At 45.1% G+C, this 25,881-nt stretch overlaps 1 non-coding gene across 1 annotated transcript; it reads left to right on the top strand.

The window, feature by feature from the left end:
* Positions 1-11,325: 11,325 nt before the first annotated feature.
* Positions 11,326-11,400, top strand: Trnaa-cgc. Its single transcript has one exon. It is a non-coding gene; the product is annotated as a tRNA-Ala (tRNA).
* Positions 11,401-25,881: the final 14,481 nt, after the last annotated feature.

Genomic DNA, 25,881 nt, shown 5'->3' with positions numbered 1-25,881 from the left:
AGTCCTATCTGGTAAGGATCCCACACCGCGCAGCAGTATTCTAAAAGAGGACGGACAAGCGTAGTGTAGGCAGTCTCCTTAGTAGATCTGTTACATTTTCTAAGTGTCCTGCCAATAAAACGCAGTCTTTGGTTAGCCTTCCCCACAACATTTTCTGTGTTCCTTCCAATTTAAGTTGTTCGTAATTGTAATACCTAAGTATTTAGTTGAATTTGCGGCTTTTAGATTAGACTGATTAATCGTGTAACCGAAATTTAACGAGTTCCTTTTATCACTCATGTGGATGACCTCACACTTTTCGTTTTTCAACTGCCACCTTTCCCACCATTCAGATATTTCTTCTAAATCGTTTTGCAGTTTGTTTTGATCTTCTGATGACTTTATTAGTCGATAAACGACAGCGTCATCTGCAAACAACCTAAGACGGCTGCTCAGATTGTCTCCCAAATCGTTTATATAGATAAGGAACAGAAAAGGGCCTGTAACACTACCTTGAGGAATGTCAGAAATCACTTCTGTTTTACTCGATGACTTTCCGTCGGTTTCTACGAACTGTGACCTCTCTGACAGGAAATCGCAAATCCAGTCACATAACTGAGACGATATTCCATAAGCACGCAATTTCATTTAGTGGAGCATAATTGTCTTCAGTGATGAGTCCAACTTGGAACTGAGCCGCGGTGGCTAGCGAAGACGTGTCTGGAGATGCCCCAGACAGCAGTGGAATACCATCCTGACTTTCGCCCGCCGTACAGCCCGATAACCAGGAGTCATGGTCTGGACTGCGATTTCATTTCATAGCAGGGCCCCTTTGCTTGTCATCCGTAGCACTCTTACAGCACGGCAATACATCGACGATATTCTGTGACCCGTTTTGTTGCCCTTCGTGGCAAACTATCCCGGTCTTTCATTTCAGAAAGTTAATGGCCGCCCACACATGGCGAGAGTCTCTCCTTCTTCTTTTTGTGCTTGCCGTACCTCATCTTGACCAGCAAGGTCGCCCATGTCCCTGCAACTGAGGACGTTTGGAGCATTATGGGCAAGGGTCTCCAACTAGCTCGGGATTTTGACGATCTAACGCGTCAGTTGGACAGAATCTGGCACGATACCCCTCAGGAGGACATCCAGCAACTCCAGCAATCAGTGCCAAGCCGACTAACTGCTTGTATAAGGGCTGGAGATCCACCAACGAGTTATTGACTTGCTCAGTTTGTGAAGCTCTTTCTCTTGCATAAATCATCCATATTTTCTGATATATTAATCATTTGTTTATCTGTACATGGAAATCGCATCTACCGATTTCTGTCCCTATCGGATAATTCATTCGTGGTGCATTTTTCCTTTAATTTTTTTTTATTTGGTCTTCGAGTGTGTTTTTAATAAAGGCAAATTGCAGTTTCCTTAGTAAATTCCATGAACTCGTAAGAAAAACGAGGAGAAAGTGGTACAAGAAACGGTGTTTAAAAATTTGTATCCATGCCAACTCATGTGTACAAAACTGTTTCAATGCACGCATCTAGAGGAAGCGTTGTAGAAAACAGTGCAAAGTGATCACAGGTGGAAGATTATTTCACAGAGACATCTGAAGACTCTGGATTGCTAGAAAACTTCCGAATGAGTAAAAACACATTCATATATTGTCACAACCCATTGATAATGTTACGAGAGCGATTGCAGTTAACTGGGAGAGTTAATATAGGAGCTTGTAGGTTATCCAGCTATACACAACATAGTTTTTACCGGACTAAACAGAAATGATATTGGGAAATTGATAACGATGTAGACACTGTAGTAAATATTGACGCAAATGTTATTCACTGGGTATTTCTAACTAGTGAATCGCTGAACTCTGAGACACAACTTGAGGCTCAGTGAATTAATGCGTTGCTATTGTATTAGCAGGCAATGGTATTACCAGTCAATGGTGTTTGCATTGTCGGCTCTTGCGAACAATTTTAATAAACGATGATACGCCGTAACAATAATTAACTGAAAACCATACTACCGATGCGTGGTTTACTAAGTGTACCTTCCAACTGTTGTTGCAGGGTCATCTTCCAGAGCTGACCTCCCTCTTCCAATCCCACATAAGAAAATTTTGACTGACCACTCCAGAAACACGTCGAACCGTGGCAGTCTTTTACAGGCATTTGTGCAGTGTCCGTATTTTGCAGTGTCCTTACAGCTGCAAGCATGTTCGAAGGAACAGACACTGCTAACGATCGACAGGCGCTTTAAATTATGAGAAGTATTTGCAATTTCCCCGTACAGTTACACAAAAGTTTTACAATTTACCGAGAACATATTAAAATTTGTGCCTGACTGGGAGTCGAACTCTGATTTCCTTCTTGTCGTAAACAGTCACCGTAACCACTTCAGCTACGCAAGCACGCTTCCAGGACCGTTCCAAAACTCCATATATCCCAGTGTTCCGAAGGAACATCGCATCGAACTATACAGACACAGTAAAAAACAGACACAGTAAAAAACAGACACTACGATAATGTACTTCATGCTAAAGTGAAGGCAACCTGACGAGAAGAAACTAAATAATTCTTTCCACGTGCGGGAATCACAGATTATGCGAGCACTAAGGGATATAGGCAATGGGGCAAACGGAGGTTTGGATCGCTCCTAGAAGCGAGCTCAGTTAGCCGAAGTGATTAAGTCAACCACTCACGACAAGCGAGAAATCAGCTTTCCAGTCCTGGTCCAGCACACGTTTTCATATGTTGCTGGTAAACTACGTAGTAGTTGTATAGCTGTACCCGCAATTTGCGAGTATATAATCGCGTATATTACAGCGTTTCTTACGTTTTCATAAAAAGGTGAGAAGAAATGAAAGTCGCCGGCCGGAGTGGCCGAGCAGTTCTAGGCGCTTCGCCGGCCGGTGTGGCCGTGCGGTTCTAAGCGCTTCAGTTTGGAACCTCGTGACCGCTACGGTCGCAGGTTCGAATCTTGCCTCGGGCATGGATGTGTGTGATGTTCTTAGGTTAGTTAGGTTTAAGTAGTTCTAAGTTCTAGGGGACTGATGACCTCAGAAGTTAAGTCCCATAGTGCTCAGAGCCATTTGAACCATTTTTTTCTAGGCGGTTCAGTCTGGAACCGCGCGACCGCTACGGTTGCAGGTTCGAATCCTGCCTCGGGCATGGATGTGTGTGATGTCTTTGGGTTAGTTAGGTTTCAGTAGTTCTAAGTCTAGGGAATTGATAACCTCAAATGTTAAGTCCCATAGTGTTTCGAGCCATTTGAACCATTTGAAGGTTGATAGTCGTGCTTCTACATCATGTTTATTCCAATTTCGCAAAGGTCGCACAAGAGTGGCGCCAATAGCACCACTATGAGGATGCAAATCAGGTTTGCTTTAAATACACTCTGTAACGATCATGTGTGTTAGTTATCTTTGAGATTGCTCGTATTGAGTTGATGTTGATCAAGAATGCCTTTAAGGCGACGAAGACGCCATGATCAATACCTCACCTGAGTTTGAGCGTAGTCATGTAATAGGGTTACGAGAAGTTGCATGTTCCTTCTGCGAACATGCAAAAAGACTTGGCAGGAATGTAGCAACTGTATATGGTTGCTGGCAATGGTGGTGACGAGACTATAGAGTCGCAAGAAGACAGCGCGCCGGACGGCCACGTGGTACTACCAAGAGGAAAAATCATCGTGTTCGGCGTATGGCTGTGGCGCATCGTATTGCATATGCAACAGCAATTTGAGCAGCAGTCTGCACAACAGTGACACAAGGAACTGTTACAAATGGATTACTTCAAGGGCAGCTCCGAGCCCAACACCCTGTAGCGTGCATTCCAGTGACCGCAAACTACGACCATTTGTGTCTTCATTGGTGTCAAGGGAGAGCTCATTGGAGGGCAGGATGTAGGTCTGTTGTATTTTCCGATGACAGCTGGTTCTGCCTCGGTGCCAAAGATGGCCGTGCATTGATTAGGAGGCGGCCAGTTGAGGGCCCGTAATTAACCTGTCTGAATACCAGATACACTGGATTTACACATGGAGTTATGGTCTGGGATGTGATTTCGTATGACAGCAAGAGCACTCTCGTGGTTATCCCACGTAGACTGATTGCAAATTTGTACGTCAATCTGTTGCTTCGACATGCTGCGCTGCCATTCATGAGCAGCATTCCAGGGCATGTTCTCCAACAGGATAAAGCTCGCCCGCATACCTCTGTTGCAACTGAACATGCTCCACGGACTATCGACAAGCTGCCGTGACCTGCTCGATCTTCAGATCTGTCTCCAATAGAGCCCATATCAAATATCATTGGGCAATAGCTCCAGCGCCATCCGGGAACAGCATTAACCGTACCTGTGTAGACCGACCAAGTGAAACGGGCATGGAACTCCACACCATAAACTGACAACCGGCACCTGTAAAACACAATACATGCACGTCTGCATGCTTGAATTCACCATCCTGGCTGTTTCACCGGTTAATAGTGTATCACTATTTCACATTTTAAATGGCTTATATCGCTCTTACATTAAGGGGACCACACCCAGTCTATTTAACCCATGTTAATTTAGGCAAGTATTTGACCCATTTCTGAAAAAAAAAACTATTTGATGCAGGACCTTAATATTTTTACTGTATATTACATGATACTAATATAGTCAACTGTACTAAAATCTACTTTATCCATTTAATAGTTTTTAAGAGAAACTTTTTTAAATTTAGTAACAAAAAATATTTAGTTTTTTCTGCAGAAAACATTTTTTGTGAACTTCCTAATGGGGGAATATTAATGAATGTAGTACCAGAGGTGGCTTTTATGTTATGCAGACTCTCTGAAAATTTCATTCATTTATCTATGATAGTTTCTGATATAATGGGACATAAGCACTGAAAATTTTAGTTTGTGGGAAATTGAATTTAAAGAAAAAACCTGTGAAATTTGTTACTTACAGTTAATTAAAACTGTCCTGCTGCATATGATGGCCCTTCTTTGGCCTCTAGCAGGTCTTCCAGCTTCTGTTTCACCTTGTCTTGCTTTCTTGGTATTAGATGCAGACCTATCCTCATTTTATCGCAATGTTGCAGCCCAGTGATCATATTTTCACCAGGATTAATTCCCAGCTTTTTCAGTACTCAACACTTACCAATATTACCACACCTGAATGTAATAACAGCATCATGAACTCCTAGTTTCACTGTATGCATGCCTACAAACACAGTTTTAGGAAGGCGGTTCCAAATTATTCTATTGAAACATTCATTTGGGTTCTGTGCCTGCACAAGCAGACATTTCCTTAGAAGGTCAGGATGAGCCAAGTCTCTGAAAATAGGTTTAATTGCTGTAATAACAGCAGCAGGAAGAGAATGCTGGTGAGAATAAGATTCTCCAGTTGCTTGAGCCCTATTGTATTTGCACCAAGAATTTTCTCCTGATGGACACAATCCATGACATGGCTTATCAACAGTAGAGGACTTATGGAAGAATATGGCCCAAACATCTCTCTTCATTGTCTCCAGATTTTCTTTATTTCTCCTAATTGCCTGATCATAGTATACCTGCAAGTTTTCTATTTCAGTTCTAGTTAACCGTCCCTGTTCGGTCAACAATTTTCCATCTTATAATTTTTTTCCTCTCATATCAACGGTTTTGAACATGGCCTACACATTCTATTGTTGTATACCTTACTGTCACCATCGCCCAAATATTTGGTGTACCATACGCCTCTTGTTTCTACGGAGTGGTGAAATATTTGTTGTACTCCATGAACTTCCATACCACCACTTGTTCCTCTAAAATTAGCCACACAGTCTGTTCTTTATGTTCACTGACTTTACAACATTTGCAATATTTAGATATTATCTCCACATCAAACACTTTACCGGTGTCTACACTCGTGGCAGTCACTACTCCATTCAGAGAAGTATGTCCTCTTTTCTGCCAACTTCCATCAAGTGCAACTGCAATACCCGAACATCCATCATTTTCTTCCACTGCTTCCCTAGCAGCCAGTTTCATTCTTTCCTCGCTGACCTCACATCCACCTTTCTCTAATATTGCAGTAGTTTTTCAACTTTATTTGGTGGTCGATGTAAGTTCATCACTGAACAAAATGTTCTCCCTGAAGCCATGCCCTTGCCAATCGATCGTAAGGCATAAACTAATCTAGTATTGATTTCATAAGAGCCACTTGCATCTGGTTTTGAAGAACTCATAAATGAAATCACAGCTGAGCATTGAGTGCAAATTAAATCCAAAGCAATTGCTAGACCTTTTCTCCCACCGGCACTCTCACAAATTTTCACACTCCGTGACTCACCACACTTTCTACATTGTACAACTTTAGAAATTACATCAGATAATATTCTCAAATTTATAATAATGTTACTGCATCCCTTGTCACATCCAGTAAATTCACTGTAACTCTCTTGAAATGGTGAGAGCTTCTTTTACGATGCACTTGTTGAAGAATTACAATGAGAAACATCGTTGCCAGGCGACATAACCTCTTGTATAGAAAGCTTTCTAAACTTGTTTCCTTTAAATTGTTGTTTCTTGAAAATGCCTCTACGTTTCGTCATCTTCAATAAACACAACAAAACACACGTAAACAAGCACTGCAAACGTAAGTATAACAACTACTCGCAATCACACTTGAACAAAACTAACCGCGTGTTTGAAAGCGTGTTGTTTCCAAATAGCAGAAACAAAAGAATACCGACCGTTGCATTCCAAGGATAGCCAACACACTCGGGAGTAAAAAAAAAATCTCTAACGTGCAATGTAGGGGATATAAAGATCTAAAATATATGCAGAAAAGTGGGTGACAGAAAAGTGGGCGTGGCACATAAACACACGTGGTAGGACAATGGTCTTTAAATGCTTGAAAAAAAAATTTTTCCAGCCAAATCCTTCTCAAAGTACTTAAATAAAACCTCAATCTATCGAAATATGATGAAAAAGGAAAATAGATTTTTTTTCGGCCTGGACCACCGTGTGGTCCCCTTAACTTGCGATCTTGCAATGTGAATCACTTAAATATGTTGCCCAGACAAATGTATTCCCGAAATTTCATTCCTCTTCACTAATTATTCCCTGTGTTGCGATTTTTTTACGCCAATGTATAACACCATACGAGATCACAGAGTGAAAGTAAACAGTCACAGTTACAGTGCAAATTGTTCTTATAGTGAAGATTGCAGCATTCAGTTGAAGCACAAGGTAAAGAACGTGATATTTCCGAGAAAACATTCCATCTGCCCTGTGACCTAAGAGTTCAAGTAGTCGACTTCGCTGACTGTTTTACCACCTTGGGACAGTAAAATTTTACAAGAGTTCCGTATCAATACGTTTTGTTGCAATTAAGCGGTAATTTGCTGTCTGAAAGCCACACACTGATGTTACCCACTTTCCTATTAGCCAGATTATTTACATTAGACTCCACATCTTCCACAATAATACTTGTGTCGTCTGGAAAGAGAATTTTTAAAATAATTTGTAATGCTTAATGGCAGATCGAAGTTATATATCAAGAAAGTAACGGACACAAAGCAGAACCGCATATTCCCCCTCCTCTACTCCCCGCGCCCTGCCATACTTTACATGACTCCAGACAGAATCAAATCTCTTTCCTGTCGGCGACTGACACTGGAGGAAAAACTTTCTGCTTCCTACTTTCCATTGTTTGGCTTTTTCCATAATCCCACATGTTCCAACTTAAGAACAAGAATGACAAGCCTCATACAATAAACTCCTTTTTTAAAATAAGTAAAAAGCTATCTGCTGCCCTCACCTTATCTTTAAGACCTGATAGTGCCTTACAAACAAGAATTTGAGCTGTTTTATCTATCAGAAGATCTATGAGACAGAGCATCATGGACAATACTCCGTACAACCGAATTTCTTTTTATCGTTAACTGATGCAGTAATATTCACTGAATATAAGGCAGTGGGGTGCATGACCCCACTGAAGGCGCGCGGCTTATACTCGTGTGTGTGTGTGTGTGTGTAACGACTTCCGCGCGCATCCCCTCTTGGCATAGTGGCTGGGTTATTTCGGGACTTGCGCTCGACGACTGCGACTAAGCACAGGTTATCCCGGCATGTCTGCAAACGTACGTCAGTGAAAATTCCACGAAACGTTGGTGAAGCAGCAATTCAGAACTTTCCATTGCTTTTCAGACGTAGAAACCCTCTAAACGTAGTGCGCTGTGAAACAGAGTGGTTCAAAATTGAAATTATTGCCGTTCAAGAGATACGCAAAATGTGGCTACGAATTCGATTCTAGTTAACGTTACAGTGAGGTATATTCTGTCTAGTGTTTCCTTCCGTCGAGAAGCTGCAACTTCTTGTTGCTACTGGGAAATCTCGTCAGTCGTCTGACGTCTACATGTATACTCCGCTAATCATTGTACGATGCATGGCGGAGATATATCGTACCTATATTAGCAATTTTCTTTCCTGTTCCATTTGAATACTGAGTGAGAGAAAGAAGACTATCTGCATGCCTATGTATGCGCTCTGATCTCTGCACTGGCGCCAGCATAATGGTCACGCACTCTTCTTGGAATACATATGTTTATGTATTAGCGCTTAGGGTTCCGCGATGATTTCGTCATCTTCCCTCCAAGAACTCCCTTTCAAGTTCACCGAGCACTTCTGTTACACTTTCGTAGAGGGCATACCGAGCTATTACGATACTAAGAGCTTGTCGCTGAATTCGTACTATGTCCGTTATCATGGATAATTCAAAGACACTACAAACACTGGAACAATGCCTCTTGAGATAGTCGAACTAGCGTCTTGTATGCGATTCCTTTACAAATACACTGTATGTTCCCAAAACTCTTTCACTAAGTCTAAGTCCTCTACTCGTCCTCCCTGCACCGATTTTAAATAATAGTCCCACTTCACACGGCTTCCTTGCTTTACTATTGAGTGCTAAATACGATGCGAAGTGACCAGCACTAATATTGGAATCAGATACCATCGAGTCCTTTCTCTTTGTCACAGACACGACATTATACTTATCCACATTCAAACAGAGCTGTCATTTATTACACAAGATAGAAATTTTGTCCAAGTCTCTCTGCAGTTCCTTACAACGATCCATCGATATTTTCCTTTGCCCGGCTACATTGTCAGCGGAAAATTTGCTGGTGATCCTGTGTCATAAATCGTTTATATACACTCATGCTCATAAATTAAGGATAATTGCAGAATGTGGTGCCACACAACGTGGCACTACACAAAACTGGCCCTAATAGCATAGGCACATAGGGAACCCACATGGCACAGATCTAAAAGTCCACGCTATTGGTGATAAGCTGAGAACTGTCCCGAAACACATGAGCCACAAAACGCCAATGTTTCTTGTGTATGTTCCCCGCCATGAATATGGGATATGATCACCATGCACACGTACACAGACCGGACAACGGGTTGGCATACTCTGGATCAGGTAGTCGAGCAGCTGCTGGGATATATCCTCCCATTCTTGCACCAGTGCTTGTCGGAACTCCTGAAGTCTCGTAGGGTTTTGAAAACATGCACCGATACGTCGACCAAGAGCATCGCAGACGTGCTCGATGGGGTTTAGGTCTGGAGAACAGGCAGGCCACTCCATTCGCCTGATATCTTCTGTTTCAAGGTACTCCTCCACGATGGAAGCTCGGTGGGGCCGTGCGTTATCGTCCATCAGAAGGAAGGTGGGGCCCACTACACCCATGAAAAGACGGGCATACTGGCGCAAAATGAAGTCCCGATACCCCTGACGTGTTACACTTCCTGTGTCAAAGACATGCAGGGGTGTACGTGCACCAATCATAATCCCACCCCACACCATCAAACCACGACCTCCATACCGGTCCCTTTCAAGGACATTAAGGGGTTGGTATCTGGTTCCTGGTTCACGCCAGATGAAAACCCGGCGAGAATCACTGTTCACACTCGTCCATGAACATAACATTGGACCAGTGATCCAATGACCATGTACTTTGTTCTTGACACCAGGCTTTACGGGCTCTCCTGTGACCAGGGGTCAGTGGAATGCACCTTGCAGATCTCCGGGTGAATAAACCATGTCTGTTAAGTCGTCTGTAGACTGTGTGTCTGGAGACAACTTTTCCATTGGCTGCGGTAAGGTCCTGAGCAAGGCTACGTGCAGTACTCCGTGGCCGTCTGCGGGCACTGATGGTGAGATATATGTCTTCTTGTGGTGTTGGACACTGTGGACGTCCCGTACTGTCGTGCCTGGACACGTTTCCTGTCTGCTGGAATCGTTGCCATAATCTTGATATCACACTTTGTGGCACATGGAGGGTCCGTGCTACGACCTGCTGTGTTTGACGAACCTCCAGTCGCCCTAGTATTCTAGCCCTCATAACGTCATCAATATGCGTTCTCTGAGCCATTTTCAACACACGTCTGAAAACGTCTGCACACTTACTCGCTGCACTGTACTCTGACATGCACCAACACACCTCTGCGTATATCGACTGCTGCCAGCGCCACCGTGCGACGACCGCAGTTCAAATGCAAAACATGGTCATACCCTGAGGTGATATAAACCCGCAAACCGCCCACCAGAGCGTTATTTTACCATGTATCAGCATTATCCTTAATTTATGAGCATGAGTGTACATTGAAAACATTATACATCCTACGCGTTCCAGTGACATTAATGTGGTCCCCACTTATGTTAGATTTCAACTTGCAAAAACCATCAGAAACGGCAAGCGCCAGTACCAGCAGTAGAGGGTATTTAAAACGCGTAGGGGGAGGGGGAGGGGGTAGCAGGAAACAGTCCAGTTGTTTTCGTGCTGCAGAAACGGAGGAATTTATCTGGCATCCAAACGGGCATGATCATTGGTTTTCAGGTCAAGGGTGGAAACATTTACAAAACAGCAAAGTTTGTAAAATATTTGCGTGCCACCGTGGTTTAAAGTATACAGTGCGTGGCAGAATGACTCTACCAAACCACAGCAGAGACAACAGTCTTGCACCACGGGCCATAGACAATAGGAATGATCCAGAATGAGATTTTCACTCTGCAGCGGAGTGTGCGCTGATATGAAACTTCCAGGCAGATTAAAACTGTGAGCCGGACCGAGACTCGAACTCGGGACCTATGCCTTTCACGGATAGAGTTTCATATCAGCGCACACTCCGCTGCGTAGTGAAAATCTCATTCTGGAAACATCCCCCAGGCTGTGGTTAAGCCATGTCTCCGCTATATCCTTTCTTTCAGAAGTGCTAGTTCTGCAAGGTTGGCAGGAGAGCTGTAAAGTTTGGAAGGTGGGAGACGAGGTACTGGCAGAAGTAAAGCTGTGAGGACGGGGCGTGAATCGTGCTTGGGTAGCTCAGTTGGTAGAGCACTTGCCCGCGCAAGGCAAAGGTCCCGAGTTCGAGTCTCGGTCCGGCACACAGTTTTAATCTGCCAGGAAGTTTGATAGGAATGATGATTAAATCAAGACCCTAAGCTCTCGACAGACGTTGATATACATCAACAGGGACAGCTGAAACTGTGTGCCCCGACCGGGACTCGAACCCGGGATCTCCTGCTTATATGGCAGACGGTCTATCCATCAGAGCCACCGAGGGCACAGAGGAGAGTGCGACTGCAGGGATTTGTTCCTTGCATGCTCCCCGTAAGACCCACATTCCCAACTTAATGTCCACACACTACATTCGTAGTGCCCCTGCCCATTAGACTCATCACTCACGTCAGACAATCATACCAAGTCCCGTAAGAGTTCGGGCAATGCGTGTGCATCCAGCACAGAAGAAGAAGGTCAGTGGCAGGTTAGCCTTATAGGGGAGGGGGGGGGGTGGGGGGGGGGGGGGGGGGGAGACGGCTGCGGAAATGCGTACGGGCCAATAGATGTGCAGCTGTCGAGCAACTGACCCCCCCCCCCCCCCCCCCCACATGAACCGAAGGACTGCCAACTGTTTCCTCAACGATCGCTCAGCAAACATTGCTGCGTATTGACCGCCGTAGCAGGTACCTGGTTCATGCATCTACGCTGACCGCTGGTTATTGGCTATGAAGGTTGCAATTTGCAGGCCAATACCGCAACTGGACATCCCTCCTGAGTGGAGACAGGTGGCCTTTCACGTTTTGTACTCCATCGTACAGATAACATGTACGGCGTGGAACATCTGAAAGCAGACACCGTGCAATAATAGCCGAAAGGGTCCAAGGTGGAGGCAATTTCCTGGGTCATCTCGTCATTTGGGAAGTCACAATAGGTCAACTTAAGTATGCATCTATCCTTAATGAGATTGTCCACTCCTTAATGCACTTTGTATTTACTCGGCACGATGACATATTTGGTAATAACGTCGCCATAGTTCATGTTTCCGTATTTATCGCACGCACGACGGAAATACACGAATGCCACACTAATACCTTGCCCACACGTCGGTATTTATACACCTGCATAGGAGTCGCATTACTTTGCATGTACACTGCAGCTACGCCCACAAACGGAAACATTTGGTTGCCCCATATACTTACAATACAAATTTAAGGTATTTCAAGAACCTTCCGGAAATGAAAAATACTAAATAACAAACAGTTGCTAGCAGTCGGTTCCAAACTAGCGACCGCAATCCGGCGGCTAGGGACGCTAGTAAGTACGCCACACCACTTACACCAAGCCTTGTAGTAATACAGATTAATGTAGCTGACTGTCTGTTGTAGTATCTTAGGGCATATTCTATGCTAAAAAAATAGGACGTTCTTGGAAGAAAACAAGATTCTCTCAAAGAACCTGCACAGATACGGCAAACCAGTAGTGTGAAACACAGGTTGATTTTTCCTACACGACATCCGACGAACAACAAGTGCAGCTGAACGTGTAGAATGCTTCTTCCTGGATTTCCGTAACGCATCCGACAATATACCACATCGTCGACAATCAACAAAGATGCGATTATTGGGAGTGTCTTCACAAACATGTGTGTTACACTGGACGACAAACCATGCACAGTAACAAAGGATGCGCGTCAAGAAAATGCAATACACTGCTCAGCTGCCAGAAGCCTGAATATTCACCTTTTGGAACACGGAGCACTGAGAGAAGCGCAGGAAGAGTGTCTGGAAGGTACCGACAAGGGTATCCATGCCGAATCCAGCGCTGTGTCCATCTGCGCTAGGTTTCTCGGTTGAGCATCCATGGCGCGAACACCTCGATCGACGTTGTCCCACAGACTCTAGATTGGGTTTAAATCCTGGGAGTCTGGTGGACGAGGGAGTACAGTGCTCCTCGAATCATGTACACACACTGCGAGCTGTGAGACACGTTGCATTGTCCTCCTGATAAAGGCCATCGTGTCAAGGAAAAAGAAAGTGCATTAAGGAGTGGGCAATCTCATTAAGAATAGATGCATACTTAGGTTCACCTATTGTGACTTCCCAAATCACGAGATGACCCAGGGAACTGCTTCCACCTTGGACCCTTTCGGCTATTGTTGCACGGTATCTGCTTTCAGACGTTCCACGCTGTACATGTTATCTGGCCAACGGAGTACAAAACGTGAAAGGCCACTTGTCATCCCTCAGTGGACGTCCAGTTGCGGTATTGGCGTGCGAATTGCAGCCTTCATAGCCGATAAACAGCAATCAGCGTAGATGCATGAACCAGGTACCTGCTACGGCGGTCAATACGCAGCAATGTTCGCTGAGCGATCGCTGGGGAAACACTGTTGGTAGTCCTTCAGTTCATCAGGACAGTCGGTTGCTCGACAGTTGCACGTCTGCTGGCCCGTACACATTTCCGCAGCCGTCTTTCACCCCTATCGTCTATTGCCCGTGATGCACCACTGTCGCCTCTGCTGTAGTTTTGGGAAGAGTCACTCTACCACGCACTGTATACTTCAACCACGGTGGCACGCGAATATTTTACAAACTTTGCTGTTTTGTAAATGTTTCCATTCTTTGCCTGAAAACCAATGATCATGCCCATTTGGACGTCAGACAAATCCTTCCGTTTCCGCAGCACGACAAAAACTGCACTGTTTTCTGCTACCCCCCTCCCCCTCCCCCTGCGCGTTTTAAATACCCTCTACTGCTGGTATTGGCGCTTGCCGTTTCTGATGGTTTTTGCAAGTTGAAGTCGAAGGTAAGTGGTGATCGTGTTAATGTGACTGGCCCGCGTAGGATGTATAGTGTTTTCAATATACATAAACGATTTATGACATATGATGAGCAGAAAATTGTCGTCTGACGATATAGCCTGGCAAGGGAAAATATCGATGGACTGTTATAAGGAACTGCAGAAAGACTTGGACAAATTTTCCACCTTGTATAATGAATGACAGCTCTGTTTAAATGTGGGTAAGTATAAGATCATGCCTATGACAAAAAGAATGGACCCGATAGTATCCGATTCCAACATTAGTGCTGGTCACCTCGCATCGTATTTAGTATTCAATTGCCGGCTGAGGTGGCCGAGCGGTTCTAGGCGCTACAGTCTGGAACCGCACGACCGCTGCGGTCGCAGGTTCGAATCCTGCCTCGGGCATGGATGTGTGTGATGTCCTTAGGTTAGCTAGGTTTAAGTAGTTCTAAGTTCTAGGGGACTGATGACCTCAGAAGTTAAGTCCCATAGTGCTCAGTGCCATTTTTTTAATATTCAATGAAGTGGGACTATCACAATATTTAAAATCGGTGCAAGGAGGACAAGTGGATGACTTATATTTGATGAAAGAGTTTTGGGAACATACAGTGTATTTGTAAAGGGAATCGCATACAAGACTCAAGTTCGACTAACTCTAGAACATTGTTCCAGTGTTTGTACTGTCTTTGAAGTATCCATGACAACTGACATAGTATGAATTCAGCGACACGATCTTAGTATCGTAATAGCTCGGTATATCCTATCCGAAAGTGTAACAGAAGTGCTGGGTGAACTTGAAAGGGAATTCTTGGAAGGAAGATGACGAAATCATCCCAAAACCCTAAGCGCTAATGTATAAACATATGTATTCCAACAAGACTGCACGACCATTATGCTGGCGCTAGTTTATTTCTCGTGCAGAGATCAGAGTGCCTGCATAGGCATGCAGATAGTCGTTTGTTCCTCACTCAGTATTCAAATGGAACAGGAAAGAAAATTTCTAATATAGGTACGATCCATTTCCGCCATTCATTGTACAGTGATCTCTGTCTTCCCCTACAGTTTACCACGTGACAAATGGTGCCTATATGGAACATCTGTAATATTCGTTAAAACTTGTAGAGATGCTCTGTTCACCAATGCATGTCTGTTTTCTATATGTCTTGTAGTTTTTGGATAGTTATTTTCTGAAAGCCTGACGGAACTTTCACTGTCCAGTCACTTTAATGTGACCACCAGTCAAAAGCCTGACTAATCACCTTTCTTAGTGAAAACCACTGCGAGACGTGCAGGAACAGAGACATTGAGGTTCTGAAAGGTACGAACGGGGATGTGCAGCCGTGCCTTAGCAGCTGCGCTTTGTTTCTTGGTTGGGGATCCACGACAAGAACAGCCCGACCGAGGTGGTCCCACAGATACTCAAATGGGTTTGAATCCAAGGAGTTTGGTGGCCAGGGGAGTATGGTAAACTCATCCTGATGCTCGTCGAAACACACACATACACTGCAAGCTGTGTTACACGTTGTATTGTCCTACTGGTACATGCCGTCGTGCCCAGGAAATACAAATTGCGTTTAACAGTAGACATGGTCCCTAAGGATACATGCATACTTGTGCTCATCCATTGTGCCTTCCGAGATGGCGAGATGCCACATGGAACGCCTTCCAGCCTGAACAAAATGGTTCAAATGGCTCTAAGCACTATGGGACTCAACATCTGTGGTCATCAGTCCCCTAGAACTTAGAACTACTTAAACCTAACTAACCTAAGGACATCACACACTTCCATGCCCGAGGCAGGATTCGAACCTGCGACCGTAGCAGTCGCGCGGCTCCGGACTGAGCGCCTAGAACCACTAGACCACCGCGGCCGGCCAGCCTGAACACTTCTGACGACTGTTGTAGGGTGTTTGCTTTAGGGCGTTTCACGCTGTACACGCCAACAACCATCTATTCGATGCAGCATAAAACGTGATTCACATGAAAAAGCTGCCTGTCGTCCTTAATGAACGTCCAGTTGCTCTGTTGCTGTGCAGATTCTAGCCTTTGTCACCAATGAACAGCAGTCAGTAGTGGTGCATGAACCAGGTGCCTTCTGCGGATGTCCATACACAGCAATTTTCTCTGAACGGTCGTTCAGGACAAAAAAAAAAAAAAAAAAGGTTCAAATGGCCCTGAGCACTATGGGACTCAACTTCTGAGGTCATTAGTCCCCTAGAACTTAGAACTAGTTAAACCTAACTAACCTAAGGACATAACACACATCCATGCCGAGGCAGGATTCGAATCTGCGACCGTAGCGGTCTCGCGGTTCCAGACTGCAGCGCTTACAACCGCACGGCCACTTCGGCCGGCCGTTCAGGACACGCTGGGTGGAAAGTTAGCCAAGTTGCATATCTATTCGCCCATACACATTTCGGCAGCCGTTTTCCCCCCCGTCATCTATGGCATGTGGTGCACCACTTTTGCCTCGGTGCCAGCTTTGAGCCGGCCGCTGTGGCCGAGCGGTTCTATGCGCTTCAGTTCGGAACTACGCGGCTGCTACGGTCGCAGGGTCGAATCCTGCCTCGGACATGTGATGTCCTTAGGTTAGTTAAGTTTAAGTAGTTCTAAGTCTAGGGCCTCAGATGTTAAGTCCCATAGTGCTTAGAGCCATTTGAACCATTTTTTGCGAGTTTTGAACTACTCCGGCACACGCACAGTTTAGTGATTCTGCCGTTTCGGGAATGCTTCTACCCTTGGCCCAAAAGGAAGTCTTTTCTGAAAAGTACTGCTCTCAAGTGTAGCCTAATATGGAAGTAAAATGTGGGCGATTAGCACTGCAGACAAGAAGACTATAGAAGCTTTTGAAATGGGATGCCGGCAAAATGCTGAAAATTTGATGGGTAGTTTAACTAAGTAATGAAAGGATACTCAGCTGAACTGGAGGTAAAAGTGCTTAATAGCACAAGTTGAGTTAAAAAAGCCTTATATCTGAGGCATCAAGTAATAATTAATTTGGCAATGGGGACAGTAATTGTGAAGTGTAAACATTTGTAAAAGGAGATCAAAGACTTACTACGGTAAATGAGTTCAGCTGGATGTAGGTTGCATTACTAATACAGAGATGAAGTTAATGCAGAGACGAAGACGCCTGTGTAGTATAACTAGCGTGGAGGCCTGTATCAGACCCGACTTCGGGCTGAACACCTTAACAACAAAAACAGTCGTAATTACATCCCCCACTCCCATCCTTCCCCTGACCAAATTATTTATTTACTTGTCTCTTCTATTAGTTCCCAAACTACGTATCTCCATTGCTCGCTGAGTAACGTTCAGGTTTTAATGGTTTTCGCACTCAAAATCCGTGTTTCGATGCCATGGATCAAAACTAGAAACACACAATGAATGAAAGTCTCTTTTACACACCTGGGAAATATACACTCCTGGAAATTGAAATAAGAACACCGTGAATTCATTGTCCCAGGAAGGGGAAACTTTATTGACACATTCCTGGGGTCAGATACATCGCATGATCACACTGACAGAACCGCAGGCACATAGACACAGGCAACAGAGCATGCACAATGTCGGCACTAGTACAGTGTATATCCACCTTTCGCAGCAATGCAGGCTGCTATTCTCCCATGGAGACGATCGTAGAGATGCTGGATGTAGTCCTGTGGAACGGCTTGCCATGCCATTTCCACCTGGCGCCTCAGTTGGACCAGCGTTCGTGCTGGACGTGCAGACCGCGTGAGACGACGCTTCATCCAGTCCCAAACATGCTCAATGGGGGACAGATTCGGAGATCTTGCCGGCCAGGGTAGTTGACTTACACCTTCTAGAGCACGTTGGGTGGCACGGGATACATGCGGACGCGCATTGTCCTGTTGGAACAGCAAGTTCCCTTGCCGGTCTAGGAATGGTAGAACGATGGGTTCGATGACGGTTTGGATGTACCGTGCACTATTCAGTGTCCCCTCGACGATCACCAGTGGTGTACGGCCAGTGTAGGAGATCGCTCCCCACACCATGATGCCGGGTTTTGGCCCTGTGTGCCTTGGTCGTATGCAGTCCTGATTGTGGCGCTCACCTGCACGGCGCCAAACACGCATACGACCATCATTGGCACCAAGGCAGAAGCGACTCTCATCGCTGAAGACGACACGTCTCCATTCGTCCCTCCATTCACGCCTGTCGCGACACCACTGGAGGCGGGCTGCACGATGTTGGGGCGTGAGCGGAAGACGGCCTAACGGTGTGCGGGACCGTAGCCCAGCTTCATGGAGACGGTTGCGAATGGTCCTCGCCCATACCCCAGGAGCAACAGTGTCCCTAATTTGCTGGGAAGTGGCGGTGCGGTCCCCTACGGCACTGCGTAGGATCCTACGGTCTTGGCGTGCATCCGTGCGTCGCTGCGGTCCGGTCCCAGGTCGACGGGCACGTGCACCTTCCGCCGACCACTGGCGACAACATCGATGTACTGTGGAGACCTCACGCCCCACGTGTTGAGCAATTCGGCGGTACGTCCACCCGGCCTCCCGCATGCCCACTATACGCCCTCGCTCAAAGTCCGTCAACTGCACATACGGTTCACGTCCACGCTGTCGCGGCATGCTACCAGTGTTAAAGACTGCGATGGAGCTCCGTATGCCACGGCAAACTGGCTGACACTGACGGCGGCGGTGCACAAATGCTGCGCAGCTAGCGCCATTCGACGGCCAACACCGCGGTTCCTGGTGTGTCCGCTGTGCCGTGTGTGAGATCATTGCTTGTACAGCCCTCTCGCAGTGTCCGGAGCAAGTATGGTGGGTCTCACACACCGATGTCAATGTGTTCTTTTTTCCATTTCCAGGAGTGTAGTTTCCAGTCTCTGTTTAATTTATGGAAACTACACCAGCCTACTTTTTCTTTTCTGTATATTTCTTTGTCTGTCTAACGGGTAACCAGTCATTGCCTTAAAGTCTGCAAAATACAACGGTTGATCAATTGGTTATGTGACTTCAGCGTTAATTCGTGCTACTTTCGTTTAGATATGGCGATTACGTGTTTTTTACACTGTAGCATCAGAGAAACTGGTATGGGCATCCTTATTAAAATACAGAGATATGTAAACAAACTGATTACAGCGCTACAGTCGGCAACGCTTAAATAAGACAGCAAGTGTCTGGCGCAGTTGCTAGATCTGTTACTGCTGCTACGATGGCAGGTTATTAAGATTTAAGTGAGTATGAACGTGGTGTTATAGTCGGCGCACGAGCGATGGACACAGCATCTCCGAGGTAGCGATGAGGTGGGTATTTTTCCGTACGACCATTTCACGAGTGTAATATTATGAATCCGGTAAAACATCAAATCTCTGACATTGCTGTGGCCGGAAAAAGATTCTGCAAGAACTGAACCACCAACGACTGAAGAGAAACGTTCAACGTGCAGAAGTGCAATCCTTTCGGAAATTGCTGCAGATTTCAATGCTGGGTCTTCAACAAGTGTCAAAGTGCGAACCATTCAACGAAACATCATCGATATGGGCTTTCGAAGCCGAAGGCCCACTCCTGTGCCCTTGGCTGCACGACACAAAGCTTTACGCGTCGCCTGGGCCCGTCAGTACCGACAATGCACCGCTGATGACAAGAAACATGTTGCCTGGTCGGACGACTCTCGTTTCAAATTGTACCGATCGGATGGACGTTTACGGGTATGGAGACAACCTCATGAATCCATGGACCCTGCATGGCAGCAGTTGACTGTTCAAGCTGGATGAGGCTCTATAATGGTGTGGGGCATGTGCAGTTGGAGTGATATGGGACCCTTGATACGTCTAGTTACGACTCTGACAAGTGGCAACTTAACATCCTGTCTGATCACCTGCATCCATTCATGCCGATTGTGTATTCCGACAGACTTGGGCAATTTCCTCAGGACAATGCGACACCTCACACGTCCAGAATTGCTACAGAGTGGCTCCAGGAACACGCTTCTGAGTTTCAACGCTTCCGCTGGCCACCAAACGCCCCAGTAGAGCATATCTGGCATTCCTTGCAACGTGCTGTTCAGAAGAGATCTGCACCCCCTCGTACTCTTAGGATTTATGGACAGCTCTGCAGGATTCATGGGGTCAGTTCCCTCCAGCACTATATCAGACATTAGTCGAGTCTATATCACGTCGTGCTGCGGCACGTATGCATGCTAGCGGGGTACCTACACGACATTAGGAAGGTGTGCTATTTTTTTGGCTCTTCAGTGTAGTTTTTTAGATTTTATTGTCGGGCCTGTTATAGCTTTCCACAGGATTCATGGGATCAGTTCCCTCCAGCGCTATATTAGACATTAATCGAGTCTATATCACGTCGCGCTGCGGCACATACGCATGCTAGCGGGGGCCCTACACGACATTAGGCAGATATGCTATTTTTTGGCTCTTCAGTGTAGTTTTGTTAGATTTTATTGTCGGGCCTGTTATAGCTTTCCACTGTCGAAATTTATCTGTACTGGAGGCAAATAGCATAATGAAGTTGATTCATGTATGCCATGTTAACACATATAGTATCTGGGTTTAATTTTTCCAGATTAGAAACCTGAAAAGTTCCTCTGCGGTTGCTGGCGTTAGATTTAGTAATATGGCATCTCCCTGTCGAGTCGCGTTCAAGTCGGAATTCGCATTAACGTGACGAAAGTAATGGTAGTTGCACCATTACATAATCTTCATCACCAAGTCTTCATATGTCCCACTGTAATGTCTTTACATAATTGAATTATCATACTTGGCATAAAGATACGATATATCTTCCTTTCTTTACTTGCACGAAGTTGAGTGGTTCTTCAACCACTGGTGCATATAAATGGATTGTACATGTTTCTTGACTGGCCTTATTGCAGGGTGCTACGGTATTGACTTATAAATTTTTCAGTATAGTAACATAAGATGAGTCAATGCCTTGCTCGTCAAATGCTGTTGCAACACATCTGGTAGAAAATGAGACAAAATATTTCTCGAAATCTATGAATCAACAAAATGATAATTTACGTTTATTGGTCCCTTCTGTTTCTTTCGCGGTTTGCAGAAAGTTCATTGTTCTCTGTTCACTTCTGAATCCAACATTTTTTATGTTTCTATTTAACTGAAAAACAATTTTTCTGGTTTGTGGTTGACGAAAATTTTAGTGCCATCCTTGTACATTACGTAAGGAACGCTGATAGGTCTGTAATTATTTTTTATTTCCTTGACTATGTCATTTCTTATGCAATAGAACAATTGCACAATGCCACAAGAATTGTTTTTCTTCATAAATATTCTATAAATAATCTCGCAAGTTCTTTTTGCATTAGTTTCCTTCCAGCTATAATAATTTCTGCAGAAACACATAATCTCTATGTGCCTTTTCGTCCTTCATAAATCTAACGGCGTTCTACATCTACATTTATACTCCGCAAGCCACCCAACGGTGTGTGGCGGAGGGCACTTCACGTGCCACTGTCATTACCTCCCTTTTCTGTTCCAGTCAAGTATGGTTCGCGGGAAGAACGACTGCCGGAAAGCCTCCGTGCGCGCTCGAATCTCTCTAATTTTACATTCGTGATCTCCTCTGGAGTTATAAGTAGGGGGAAGCAATATATTCGATACCTCATCCAGAAACGCACCCTCTCCAAACCTGGACAGCAAGCTACATCGCGATGCAGAGCGCCTCTCTTGCAGAGTCTGCCATTTGAGTTTGCTAAACATCTCCGTAACGCTATCATGCTTACCAAATAACCCTGTGACGAAACCCGCCGCTCTTCTTTGGATCTTCTCTATCTCCTCCGTCAACACGATCTGGTACGGATCCCACACTGATGAGTAATACTCAAGTATAGGTCGAACGAGTGTTCTGTAAGCCACCTCCTTTGTTGATGGACTACATTTTCTAAGGACTCTCCCAATGAATCTCAACCTGGTACCCGCCTTACCAACAATTAATTTTATATGTTCATTCCACTTCAAATCGTTCCGCACACATACTTCCAGATATTTTACAAAAGTGCCTGCTACCAGTGTTTGTTCCACTATCATATAATCATACAATAAAGGCTCCTTCTTTCTATGTATTGCCGGCCGAAGTGGCCGTGCGGTTAAAGGCGCTGCAGTCTGGAACCGCAAGACCGCTACGGTCGCAGGTTCGAATCCTGCCTCGGGCATGGATGTTTGTGATGTCCTTAGGTTAGTTAGGTTTAACTAGTTCTAAGTTCTAGGGGACTAATGACCTCAGCAGTTGAGTCCCATAGTGCTCAGAGCCATTTGAACCATTTTTTTCTATGTATTCGCAATACATTGCATTTGGCTATGTTAAGGGTCAGTTGCCACTCCCTGCACCAAGAGCCTATCCGCTGCAGAGCTTCCTGCATTTCGCTACAATTATCTAATGCTGCCACTTCTCTGTATGCTACAGCACCATCCGCGAAAAGCCGCATGGAACTTCCGACACTATCTACTAGGTCATTTATATGTATTGTGAAAAGCAATGATCCCATAACAATCCCCTGTGGCACGCCAGAGGTTACTTTAACGTCTGTAGACGTCTCTCCATTAAGAACAACATGCTGTGTTCTGTTTGCTAAAAACTCTTCAGTCCAGCCACACAGCTGGTCTGATATTCCAGGGGCTCTTACTTTGTTTATCAGGCGACAGAGCGGAACTGTATCGAACGCCTTCCGGAAGTCAAGGAAAATAGCTTACACATCGAGTGCCACTAATACAAACTTAGGTTGTATGTCAGTAGTAGGCATTTGTGTTCTACGTTCAAAGAATTTCCTTAGATTTCCTCAGACAGAAGCAATCTTAATCTTTCGCAGTGGTGTGTTTAGTGTTTGAGTAGCAGCTGCACCAAGGCCAGCACCAGACATTTATGTTACCCTGAGACTGGAACTACCAGCCCAGAACAACGGGGAGGATGAAGACACGTGATGTGACGGTAAGCCCCGCCTGGTGTTAAAATGTGGAGCAACGCTGCACGCGTTTTGACGGGATCCTGCCGTTCCGTGACATATCATTAGCGCCACGATACCGAGGTCGACGTAAAGAACCTGTTCGCCTATGCGCCTCAGTCCAAGACATTGTAGCCATGTGTGTCTGCAGAAATTTAACCGGGATCAGAGAGGCAAGACTGGAAAATCGTAATTTTGATATAAATTAGTTAGTTTCGAGACGTGTCATGCCACAAGAATTAAATTTTACAGGTGACCGGAGAATTGTTCATTATCAATGGTGTACGAGAATTTTGTGAGGAATAATAACTTTGTGCCCCAGATTTCCCCCGCCCTTCTCCACTCGTCGCTCTTATGTCCCAGCCCAATGCGTGAAAACTGCTCCGTGGCTAAAAACTCCAAACTTAATGGGCTGGACGTGTCACACACGGATCATGCTATGAGAGTATCGACTCGTGTGTTAACACATCATTTTGTGTATCACAAGTTGTTCGCCCGTAAAAAGCTTTGTAACCGTTGTGCACGCTTCTAGTGCCCAAATGCGTCGCATGAGCACACGAAGTCGCATCTTCTATCTCTAAATAACATAGCTACATGACCCAGCAGAAAATATTCGTAACGCGATGTCAGAGCGACATTGAGTGTGTGGTCCGATTAGATAATACAGCGTGAAGATAAGACAGAAATGTGTATCGTCAGCGCGTAAAGAAAACTCTCTTCTTTCCGTTGTTGGGTGCCTGTGTCCAACGTTACCAGACGCTTCCTACTACGTGGCTTTAAACCTAAACATGTGGGTGGGAGAGGCTCCAGCACGACTATTTTTGAATGAAACAAATGTTGATAATATATGTCCTATATTTAAGAAATCCCGACTTAAAGTAGTTCTAAGTTGTTCCCTACAAAGCTGTCGTTGATTAACCATATCCTTTTTTGTCGAAAGCGAGTTTAATATTTCCATGAAGGAGTAGCATTCGGACAATTATACACTGACGGGAAAAAATCGCAACACAAAGAAGGAGTTGTGTGACATAAACGAAAGCGCGTTTCTACACCTGAAAGATGATGTCTATTCAAATTTCGCTCTAGTCGCGTAAGACTGGCGCTAGTAGTGCCACTGTGAGGATGCAAATTACGTTTGTTTTAAATATACGCTGTAACGACGGTGAACGTTAGTTACCTTTGGGACTGGACGTGGTGAGTTTGTACTAGTCAAGAGTGCCTTTGAGGCCGCAAAGACGCCATTATCAACAACTTACTGTGTCTGAACGAGGTCATGTTATAGGGCTTCTAGAAGCTGGAAGTTTCTTCTGCGATATCCTACAAAGACTTGGTAGGAATGCAGCCACTGCAAATGGTTGCTGGCAGTGGCGGTCACGAGAATGTATGGTGGCAAGAAGACGGGCTCCAGATGGCCACATAGCACTAGCGATAGGGACGACCATCGTGTTCGGCTTATGGCTCTGGCCAATCGTACTACATCTTCAACAGCAGTTTGAGCGGTAGTTGGCAGCACATTGTCACAACAAACTGTTACAAATCGGTTACTTCAAAGACAGCGCAGAGTCAATTGCCCTGTAGACTGCATTCCAATGACCACAAACCATGGCCATATCTCGCTTCAGTGGTGTCAAGCGAGAGCTCATTGGATGGCAGGGTGGAGGCTCGTCGTGTTTTCTAATGAAATATGGTGCTGCCTCGGTGCCAGTGATGGGCGTGTGTTTGTTAGAAAGTGGACAGTTGAAGGACTGCAACCAACCTGTCTGTGTGCTAGGCATACTGGACATACGTCTGGGTTATGGTCTGGGATGTGATTTCGTATGACAGCAGGAGAGCTCTCGTGGTTATCTCATGCACACTGATCGAAAATTTGTGCGACGATCGTTTGATTTGACCCGTTGCGCTGCCATTCATGGACAGCATTCCAGGGGGTGTTCTCCAATAGGATAACGCTCGCCCGCACACTGCTGTTGTAATTCAACATGGCTACAGAGTGTCGACGTGTTGCCTTGTTCTGCTCGATCACGGGATCTGTTCCAAACGAGCACATATGGAACGTCATCGGCGACAACTCCAGAGTCACCCACAAACAACATTAATTGTCTCTATAATGACCGACCAAAGGTAACAGTCATGGAACTCCATCCCACAAACGGACAACCGGCACCTGTGCAACACACTGCATGCACCTCTGCATGCTTACATTTAAAATTGTGGCGGTTACACTGGTTATTAATATACCAGCAGTTCACAAATGCAGTGGCTTATATCTCACTTACATTAACGTGTGATCTTGTAGTGTCAGTCACTTCAGTGTGTTACCTAGAAAAATGTAGTCCGTAAGTTTCGTTATCCTGTGTTAATTATTTTTTTAATATTGTGATTTTTCCATCGTTGTTTTTATGAAGATGTAATTGATATTGTAAGTAGGCTGCTTAGGTTTTCATGTTGGTAATGCCACTTAGTGCTGTGTATGAAAATCGCTGACTGTGCTGTGTGCAGTCTGTCGCTGGTTGGAGTGATTGTTGGAATATTCGCTTATGTAGTGTTGGGCAGTTGGATGTGAACAGCGCGTAGCGTTGGGCAGTTGGAGGTAGGTGGATGTGGGGATGCCAAAGTTTTGAGAGGTTACTATGAGAGCACGATCTGGACGTGTGTCCGTCAGAAAAAGTAAACTTGCTTAATTGGATGTCACACTTTTGAACGCTATTAAGGTAAGTACATTGTTTGTTCTCTATCAAAATCTTTCATTTGCTAACCATACCTATAACTAGTTAGCGCCTTCAGTAGTTAGAATCGTTTATTTTGCTGGCAGTATTGGTGCTCGCTGTATTGCAGTAGTTC

Source organism: Schistocerca piceifrons, chromosome 1 (genome assembly GCF_021461385.2).
Source record: "Schistocerca piceifrons isolate TAMUIC-IGC-003096 chromosome 1, iqSchPice1.1, whole genome shotgun sequence".
Taxonomy (NCBI): domain Eukaryota; kingdom Metazoa; phylum Arthropoda; class Insecta; order Orthoptera; family Acrididae; genus Schistocerca; species Schistocerca piceifrons.
Note: the sequence above shows the minus strand (reverse complement) of the source record. Positions and strands in the feature narration are given on the sequence as shown.